This window comes from Hyalella azteca, unplaced genomic scaffold, assembly GCF_000764305.2.
Source record: "Hyalella azteca isolate HAZT.00-mixed unplaced genomic scaffold, Hazt_2.0.2 contig10021, whole genome shotgun sequence".
Classification (NCBI taxonomy): domain Eukaryota; kingdom Metazoa; phylum Arthropoda; class Malacostraca; order Amphipoda; family Hyalellidae; genus Hyalella; species Hyalella azteca.
Window position 1 is genome coordinate 19,950 of NW_025940074.1, and position 11,217 is coordinate 31,166.

Below are 11,217 nucleotides of genomic sequence, written 5' to 3' on the forward strand. Positions count from 1 at the left end.
CTTTGGCAGTAATTGTGCTGTGCGGAGCTGTGGAGTCGGTGCGCGCAGTGCGTCGATGATGTTAGGTGGGAAATGACTTTATGTCGATATTATTAGTTGTGGATTAATATAATAATATATTTTACTGGAGTTGTATGTACTCAGATATATACTTATTAACTAATTATTACTTAAGGTTACTTTTAAGTTGTAATTTTTTATTGCTTTGGGGGTGTGACTGGCGTGTCCAAAATGATGGGAGTCTCCAAAGAACTGCTACTCCGGACTGTCGAGTAGTGCGAGAGTTGCCGATCTTTTGTTTTGGATGCAGACATTCGCGAGCACATAAATTCAATGTAAATAATAATGGCTGACCCATTTCAATTGACGTTCGATTAATATCCACATTGTTATGTATGTGTCTGCCGCCTTGAAGCTCGTAATCTTGTTGAGGTTCCTCGCAGGTTGAGGACGACAAAGCTGGAGGCGTTGAAAGGTGGTTTGCTTGTCTTTGATAATCACAAACATCATTGCAAATATCCATTCACTGCATGTGTGCTACATGACAGATTCACAGTATCAGTTGATAGCCTATAGGTCTTCAGCTTACGGTCATACGTTTAAGCCAGGTGTTCACATCACATTACAACTGTCTTCCAATTCTAGGCAGGTCTCCAGCCATGATTATCATCATAGATGCACATCGGTGTGTAAACTCTCGTACATAATACACATAAAGAACGATAAAATTGTACTGGATGCTACTTCAGGCTTAATTTCGTGAGATTATCATAAAATGGAGTTGACATTAATCTTTATGTAAGAGTCAACCATATAATCATTTTTTCCTATATTATTTGAGGACTGACTATAGTATTGACAAATATTTGGAGCAAATGTGACTCATTCATATATTCGCCTCGGATTTGATAAAATCCGTGTCATATATATATTGTAAATTCGCTATATCTTAAATCCTGGCTTGATCTTTTAATTCCTGACTTGTACTTCAACAAATTTGCTAATTTTAGTCATTTAAAATCTTGTAGTAATGCTGCATGCCGGTTTACTGAAGTTTGCTCCATGAAAGTCACTTGTTTAATTATAATGAATCGAAGTAACCAAGTTGTTCGCTCCATCTCTCAACACTGCTCTCCTTGAATAAATGTAAACGATGAAATTATTCATGTGAACTGTGCTACCATGGTATACATGTCTATGACGGTGAGTGCTCATTGGCATTCAAGACATATATCATAGTTAGCAATCCAACATTATCAGGTTTTTATTGTATATTCAGTAAAATTATATATAAGAATGATTCAACTGTAGATAAAATTAAGTAAAATGTATAATAAAAATTTACCGTGTATTGTTTGTCCCAGACGGATAAAATCAAATTAGGTTGGTGCGTGCAAGGAAAGGTTTATTTTTTAGAAAGATAGTGTTTTTAAGAATTAATTGTATTCACGAACTGGTGTCTGTTGCTTACGATAAATCACTTCCGAAAATATAAAAAGAATATTTTTTAAATATATATACAAAGATTTGTTTAAATTATATCTGATGCTCTTGTATAGCGTAAAGAAATTTAAAAAATACAGAAAATGAAAATTTTTTAACAATATGTAAAAAGAATTCTTTAAATTAATTCGGGATTTATAGATCATTATTTTCTAGTTAATTGCAAACTGCACTTGTTTGAAAGCTACAAACAAGACGCGTTCAACAAAGCTAATACTATGGATGTACATGCAAATATTTTTTGTGTAAGGCTGTCTCGTACTTTTATGAAATTACCATTTGATAATAATATATCCAAATTTCAATTTTAAAAATGGTATTTATTAATTATTCTTTGCGTTAATTGCAAAGTGTTTGCACTCGTTTGCAAGCTACAAACGATGCGCGTTCTGGAAAACAAATACCACGGATGTACATGCATTGTTTTTGCGTTAAGCCGTTTTGAACTTATATAGAATAAATATTTTTTAAATATATAAATATAAAAAAACTCGCATTTATAGCTCACTATTCGCGTTAAACTGGTCAAGAATAAGTCTAAAGACGCATGGTGGTACCCTAAGTGCAACTAATTGGCAATGGTAAATTAAGCTGAAACAATATCAAGCAACTTTGGCGACATATTATTTTTTTTCAATACATTTTACTTACTTGGCTCCCCCGAACAATGGGAAAGCTGAGACAATATCAAGCAACTTTTTCGACATATTCTTCTTTTTTTAATAAATTTTACTTATTTGGCTCCCCCGAACTATTTAAATTTCCAATATAAGCCATCTTAAAAATTTATCTTCTCTTATGATTTTCAAGTTACAGCATTGAGAGGTATACCATTCGATTCGTAAAATCACGATATAACGATTCACAATTGATTTTTTTTTCCTAATAGTTTGGATAATATTTTGCAAAAAGGGTGGATGCAAAAATCAAGCAACCACCGAAACCCCCCTTGCACCCAGACATATATGAATTTGGAAAAATCAATTGGCGAATCGCTAGATATAGTTTTTAAGAATCGAATAATATGTCTCTTGATTTTTCTGCACGTTAATTGTAGGATTTGTTAGTATTCTGCAGTGCCCCCAATTTTTTATTTTATATAAATTTCTCGTTCTAATAAATTTTTACCAAATATTTGCACGATCAAAAGGGCTTAGATTTCTCTTTAACATATCTTTACCACCTTTCATGATATTCCATCGATTGAACGAAAAGTTTTCGTCGGGCGAAATCGCGTTTTTTATACTCCTCTATCGAATTTATCTCATGTATTTCTCATCCATGTTGACTGATTATATTATCTGACTGGATTATTTCAGGGCTAACTCCTATATAAACAATCATCCAGGAGTCCAAACGTTGACCATGACACTCTAAATGCATGAGTACGAAAGCCTCTGGTATTTAGTGCAAATTGATGATCAATTCAGACGCACTGTTTTGTATTCTGGATTTGTACTTCATAGCACCATTGATAGCTTATTTGAAAATATAAATCAGTCTAATGAGATTAATTTGGTTATGCCCGTTATCCGAAGTTTATTCTGGTGAAGACGCTTGCTAAATTAAAATGAGCTTAAGAAGAATAGGTGTTCACTAGGCCTGTAAATTCTCCACGCACCACGGGAATATGCTCTGAATTATTCAAGTTGTCTGTGTTATAACGGAATAAGTCTTCCTGTACGCAGAAGCTCAAATGGCGCTTCAGTTAATGGTTTTCTTAATCAGGCAGACTTGCTACTTGCAATCTGCCCTTTTAAGCTCGATGTCTCTTCCCTGATGATCTGATGCATGGTCAGTGGAAGTTTCTTGCTTTTTCATTGTGCGTTAAGAATGGGAATGTGTCATCCGCGTTTCTGAACTCACCGCCAAGCAAGAAAGAATTTTGGAATAATTAATTTTTGTCTCTCAGTTTCACAAGTCAGTCGACGCTCATGCTATCGATATGTTTAAAATAAAAATGACATCACTTGTCACTAACGGCCACGCTCCATTTTCCGCTAAGGTTTACTGATAGCATGATCATATAACTTATAATTGATTTGCCATAACTTATTTGCTACCTACAATCAGCCATTTAATCTTAATGTTTCTACGCTGATGATCCGATGCATGCATGGTCAGCAGCATTCATTTGCTTCTTTATTGAGCGTTGATAATTGAAAAGTGTTGACTGCGTTTGTAAACGCACTTCATAGCTCGAATTAATGCATGGTATGATAAATTTTGTTTGTGCAACCTGACGCAGAGCGCCAAGATAGCATTGAGTTCGAATAAATTAGTTAACGCTCAAAATTTTTTTTATTTGTTCAGTAAGTGGAGATAGGAAACTGGTCGATCATATAATAACTGGAGAAAAAAGCGTAAATTACAGTAGTAGTATAGTTTGGAATCGTATATGACTGAACTTCCTCATGAGGTATAAAGGAAGTGAACTCGTATGTAAAGGATGATTGCTTGCAGAAATATCCAAATTATGTGGGCCATCAAATTTGCCTGTTTCTTTTTTTACTTAGTTGGCAAAAATGGAGATCTGTGATTAGTTCAGAAAGCTTTAGATCTTTATGGCGAACACGCCGATTTATCATGGACGTACTTTGGGATTTTTTTTATTCGCTGCCACACCTTCTTATAATTCTTGTTTGTCGTTTGATTACTCATATTTTCAGTTATGTTTAATTACGTTCAAAATGCCTGTTCGCCCAAGCTTTAATTAGGAGGCTGACTCTGAATTGCTCTTGGGTTAGGCCTTTTGTTCTGCAGTGACCACCTTGGCCTCAGGCCAAGGTGGTCACTGCAGTTAATCGAATTTAAAACTTGAATCTTTGTTTCCTGCCAGTAAGCATGGTGGGGGGCTAGTCTGGTACTGTCCGCCTCACAAGGGGAATACTTAATTATTAGATTGTTTTTTATCTGTTTGTCTTTCTTTTTATTTATTGCTAGTTCTTATTGTCTACTATTGGAATTTTCGTTACGAGCAGTGAAAATGCATTATGATGAACTTTCTTTTTCATTCACTCAGCACTCCCCTACCCTCACCTCTCCTCGAAATGTACCTGAGTAACTGAAGCTACAGCTTCAGCCCAATCATTCATTTCATTCACGGGACCAAGAGTAAAGTGTTTCATGGCTACGTCTCAAGATCATGCATAGCACACGCATTTCAAACGTATATAAGAGACGTATGCATTTGAACGTATTCGCGTGGAAGTAAACAGTCTGCCGTACGGTCGTCCTTCAGTCATGAACGCTACAATTTCTTGCAAAATAATCGCGCTAGTATATTTATTTTACTTATAATTTACGAATAAAATGTTAACTCAGTGCGTCGATCGGCTTGATTTACACGCAATGAAGCCAGAAACATTTTTGTCTCTCCTTCTTTCTCCCACCTTTTCGATCTGCTGCAGTAATATTGCAAACCAGCATTTCAATTTCTCCCCTATATGTTGAGAAAAAGGTTGTATGCCTAAAACAAAATAATCTGGCAACGATTTTTTCTGTTGCCATATGCCACACACCTGGTGCCAGCAAACCCTCGTTGTATTCAGATATAATTATTTAATGTGCTAATAATAATCGCTAAAATTGAGATTACATGCAACAAATGATACGCTCTAACGGCTAATATGCAATCTTAGTATTGCGCGGTGGTACCTTGTGGTGCGGGGCGGCTGTACGGGACCTCCTAGTGGTACGCGACCAGAAAATGTTTGGGTACTACTGACGTAGCTTCACATACTTGGCTTGTTGAGTGGTTGCCTAACGCAATATAATTCTACATATAGAACTTTTTGCTTCAAATAAATGAGATAAAAGAATTATATTCACTCAAGTATTTTTATAGCACGATTCCTTTGTTACATCTAAAAGCTTTGCACCATATTTAAATCAATGTATATAAATTCCCTCTATAGTATTTGTACGCTGCAATGTAAACAAGTTACCATCAAAGCTATTATAAAGATACGGATTAGTCCTGTATTAAGCTGGTGAAGCACAACCTACGAGCCACCAAAGACTCCATCAGCCGCTCAAAGGAATAGATCAATCGAGCGCTCCATCGCTTCAACTTGACAGGCTTCACCGCATCTACAGAACTTCATTCTATAGTTATGCTAATTCCTGGAAAAATGAGGCCATGATTAACATTCACCCATAGTAAATATAATTGTGTAAATGCTATTTTATTACCTACCAAATCAACTTTACGACTTCCGCTTTACGCTCATTCTCTTTAAAATTCTTTCATATACAATCAGAATTCGAACAAGCACCTACTGAACAAATGAAATAATATTGAACACTAACTATGATAAATCCTTTGGGCTCCTGTAGAACAATACGCGTCAGCAGACAAAGAGGATTCTGGCCGTTTCTCGTCAAGTTTTGAGTCATATATGCGACGTGCCCTAGTTTAAGAATGCATCTCATGTGCCATTTTCCGTGTTTTCCCCAGAGACTTGGGGGGGGGGGGTTAACATTAAATCTGAAGTGTTTCATATCATATCAATATTTAATCACTAATTTATTTTGCGAATAATGTTATTTATGAATATTTCTTGTTCATTCTATTGCGCATTTGCTTCGTATTCTGCGGTTAAATTCTTTATCGCGAGTCCTCAATTTGCGGTTATTTCTCTGTTTCATGAAGGCTCCGAAGTCCGAAGTACAGACAAGGCAAGATTTTGTATGAATGATTTAGATGGCAGAACACAGGGCCTCTATTGCGTGTTTATTTTTATTCGAAGTTTGTTGTATTACTGTTGTTTTAATTTACCTCTAATATCCAACTTTGCTTAATATTTGGCCGTACGATTATGGTTTAACGTCTGGGGTCACCGAAGGCGATGTTTTCTTACATATTTATTGAATGCGCCCATTTAACTGACAATATCAATAATTTTGTGAATATATTGTGACAACATGAATGTATTGTGAGTTCACTTCCTTTATGCCTCATGAGGTAGTTCGCTCACATACGTTTCAGCGTCCCCGCTATCGTTACGTTTCAAAATTATTATATCACCTTACGCTTTTCCTTCAAACATGGATTATGATTGATTGGTTTCCTATCTGCACGTACTGAACAAATAACAAAAATTTTGAGCGGTAACTAATTTATTCACACTCGATGCTGCCTGGGTGCTCTGCATCAGCAGACTTGTGTATCACGGTTGCACAAACAAAATTTATCATGTCATGCATTCATTGGAGCTATGAAGTGCGTTTACAAACGCAGCCAACACTTTTCAATTATCAACGCTCAATAAAGAAGCAAATGAATTCTACTGACCATGCATGCATCGGATCATCAGCGTAGAAACATTAAGATTAAATGGCTGATTGCAGTTAGCAAATAAGTTATGGCAAATCAATTATACGTTATATGATCATGCTATCAGTAAACCTGTAAACCTTAGCAGAAACTGGAGCGTGACCATTAGTGACTAGTGATGTAGTTTTTATCTTGAACATATCGATAGCATGAGCGTCGACTGACTTGTGAAACTGACAGACAAAAATTAATTATTCCAAAATTCTTTCTTGCTTGGCGGGGCGTTCAGAAACGCGGATGACACATTTCCATTCTCAACGCACAATGAAGAAGCAAGTGACTTCCAATGACCATGCAACAGAACATCAGGGAAGAAACATCGAGGTTAAAATGGCAGATTGCAGGTTACAAGTCTGCCTGATTAAGAATTTTTTCTTAGGCGCCATTTGAGCTTCCGCGTATAGGAAGACTTATTCCGTTACAACACAGACAAGATGAATAATTCAGAGCATTTTCCTGTGGTGCGTGGAGAATTCACAGGCCTAGTGAACACCTATTCTTCTTCAGCCCATTTTAATTTAGCAAGCGTCTTCATCAGAATTAACTTCGGATAACGGGCATAACCAAATTAATCTTATTAGACTGATTTATATTTTCGAATAAGCTATCAATGGTGCTATGAAGTACAAATCCAGAATACAAAACAGTGCGTGTGAAATGATCATCAATTTGCACTAAATACAAGAGGCTTTCGAACTCATGCATGTATAGTGTGATGGTCAACGTTTGCACTCCTGGATGATTGTTTATATAAGAGTTAGCCCTGAAATGATCCAGACAGATGATATGATCAGTAAACATGGATGGGAGTTACATGAAATTCATTAGGTAGAATAAATTAAATAAATGACGAGATAGAGCGTGTTCGCCGAGTCATGGCGCGCGCGTTAGAAGCAGCGCTAGGCAGAGCACGCCTAGCAGCATGGGGCGAGCCTTAATCCTCGTATCACCGAAACTGCGATCGGCTACAAGTTCAGCTACCGCTTGCTAATACGAATACTTTGTGTCTATATTATTCAGGCCTCCGGACAAATCGATGTCAGACTTATTTTAACGTTGAAAGTTATGGCTTGTAGCGATTGCTGGAAAAAAGAAGACATTTTCGGCATTCTAAAAACATCTGATCATTTCTACAATGGTGATTTGAGAACTTTTCAGAGAAAAATTGATTACGTACGAATGATAATTAATCCAAGAAATTAAGTCCCTGCGTGTGTTTTGAAAACAGCTTCGATCATGAATGTAACATACACCTATTCCTACATTTAGATTAACGGCTGTTGGAAGTCTGCTTCTTGAGTCTCACCACGCATAGTGCCGGCTAGATGCTGCCTGCTGTGCCATGAATATCACAAAAAGCAAGTATGTTACAAGCTCACTAGCATGAGAGACATGCTTAAAACAAAAATTTGTTGTTCGCTGGCTCCTCGCGCCTGAACGACTAAAGTTATAACCGACATGCAAGTTCAGTCATAAGCGTTAGAAGTGCCACTCAAGTCTAAATTCAGTCACGGTAGTGTTCAATGAAATTAACTTTCTTGGCTTCTATTGTTTAAATTCGAGAAGGAGGCATAAGTGAATATAGTTTTTTATGTGTCTCGGAAGTATTGCAAATGAGCCAATGTCATGTCAAATTTCATGCACACTCACATACGTGTCTGAAAGAAGCCAGATCGCAACCTGTGCCCTTGTTCTATTCGCGCACTCGCTTTTCATTTACATTAAATGCAATGGCAACTAGGTTATTAAAACACTTTTTTAATTGCATCCCGTTTTAAAATATTATGGTATTTGGTCACAACCTCAATTGGAAAAATACCAAATTAAATTCTATTTAATAATCCCTATCATGGGGATGAGAGAAACTCGTTCAGTACAATTCTTTTTTGCATTCAGCATGTAACTTGGTTTCACGGCTACGACAGCCTGCTTAATTTTCAGTCACTTGACATGCTCGGGAACTTTACACATTAGTTAATTTAATTAATTTGTTGAGTTGAAAACTTTTCTGTAATGCCAGCGTTGGACATGACTGTAATATTTTAGAGGTGCAACATGATCGCTGCGTATTAACAATAAGTGTGTAACATCTTACTGTGACATATTAAAGCACCAAGGTTCATATATATTAATTTAAAATATGTTCGTTAATTTTTATTCGATAAATATTTTATTAGAGTACTCGTGCCTATATGCATCAGAAGCGCGAGCGATTTAAATGTTATCATTTAGATGAATAAAATTGATTTGAAAATTCTACTGTTCTGCATCCGTACGGATCCTATAATATTGTGTCAGTCTTTTTTGAGCAGCGTATCTTGATCTCCCCCAACTAAATTGCGGCGAGACGTGAAAAATGTTGCAGCGCTATAGCAGGAACTTTAGTACGGTTGCAATCGAAATCGCTCTTTACCCACAAAGTCATGAGTTAAATTGACGGATCATTGTACGATTTTAGATCTCCTCACGTCAGATCCACAGCGCAAGTGCCGCCATTCGTTATTTAGCACTATAATTTAGGGTTATTATAATTTAAGGTTATTATTTATATCTATAATTCAAGGTTATTGCTCTGCATTCTGGAATTGTTCCCTTTTTTCTGACGCCTGAACAGTCGAACTTTCTTTTGTTCATTAATTTATTTTGTTGGTTCGATATGTGATGAATAAAAGTTTTCTCCTAACGGAATAACTTTTCCAGTGCAGCCATGGATACGACTTATGAGATCGTCATGGAAATTCGGTACTACTATATTTGTTACTATTTGTTAAAAATGTTGATCATATCCAGTGGAGATGACTTGGAAGATATAATGAACGAAAAATAATCCTTCTAAAAAACTCTTCATATTATTTAAAGTTAAATAATAATGATGATGATAATGATACATTATGTACAATCCAGCCCTTTAAGGGTTGGCTCAGCAATTCTGCTTATACACATTAATTTTCTAAATTCATATTTTTTATATCGAACGTGACAAAGAAGTTGGCAGCAGAAGTTTCAGGGAAACGAACATATAGGTGGCTCGCATCCGAAGCGATTCCCCGGCGTAAAATAAACCTTGAGGAGGGAAACGATCACTAATCTCTCGAATCAAAATAATTAATCATTCAATTTAGTAGAGACAGGATGAGTCAAACGACCAGAACACTGAGCCGGGGCTAAAGGAGTTGCATTAGCTTCTTAGAAAGTCGTCTGAAGAGTCAAGAGGCAGGGAGAACAGTAACACAAACAAAGGCACTTTCCCTGAAGAACGCTTACACTAAAAGTCGGTAACCCGCACGAGAGAAGGAAGAAGTGTGAGGAATCCCATCGTCTATCGAAGTCCATATATTTCTTAGTGGAGGTCACACCCCAGCATTGGATTATATCCACACTCATCCCGCCTCTCCACCCAAACAATCCTTTCTGGACCTAACCTCTCCACTTTGCTGCCGCAAGGCGGAGATGGGAGGCAAGTGTTGAGGTAATCCAATGCCTGGTGTAACCGCCATCATGACTACTGACTAGAGCAGTGGCCTCGTACATAGGGCGCTATAGTCGTAAGCTGTTTCGGAACTGGTGTGGTTTGCGGTGTTTCTTGCGTGGTCTGCGACATTGTAGATATGAAGCTAAATAGCTTGGCTTATGCTGGACGTTGGCCACCGGGATAATTAAGATTTAAATTTGTTGACAAAAGCTGCGCAACCCCTCCGCAAGTTGGCATCTGCCATGTTGTGACTATTATTAACAGAACTAATGCGACTCCTGTTCGGCTAACAAGGCCTAATCACTGGCTGTAAAATAGCTTAATCGAATTTGGTTCTCTACCATATCTTAACGAGTTTTTTCATTTCTTCCAGGACCGGATGCTGTCCCGCATGAAATAGACTTCAGCTACTCTAAACGATGCTTACAACGAAGAACGCGTGGCGACCATTGGAAGACGAAAAGCACCAAGTATATACAACATAACCATGTGACTTAGACACACAATTGGGTATCAGGCTAATACAGTTATTCGAAACGAGCAACAAACATATTTCACTTGATAAAAATGAATTCTATTGTGTAGAAAAACTTAATTGGCCGGCCCGCTAACAGTGCTAAAATATAAGAAAAGCTTGTCTCGCACATGCTTGGCTGGGGCGCTGCGTGGCGAGCTTGGTAAAAAATAAATGAATCTCGCTTGACTGGTTTTGATCTTCTCGCTCATTGCAGTTTAAGACGCGTTAGTCGGAGTCTGAATGTTACGCAAATTCTCTACAGAGGAGTCAAGGTCTCAAGAAGTGCGCAAGACAAAAAAGGATCTCTCCATTGGATTAGAATCAAACTGGATCCTGATTATTAGAATATGAATCAGCCATGAACAGGATTCGTAGAATTAACGGCTA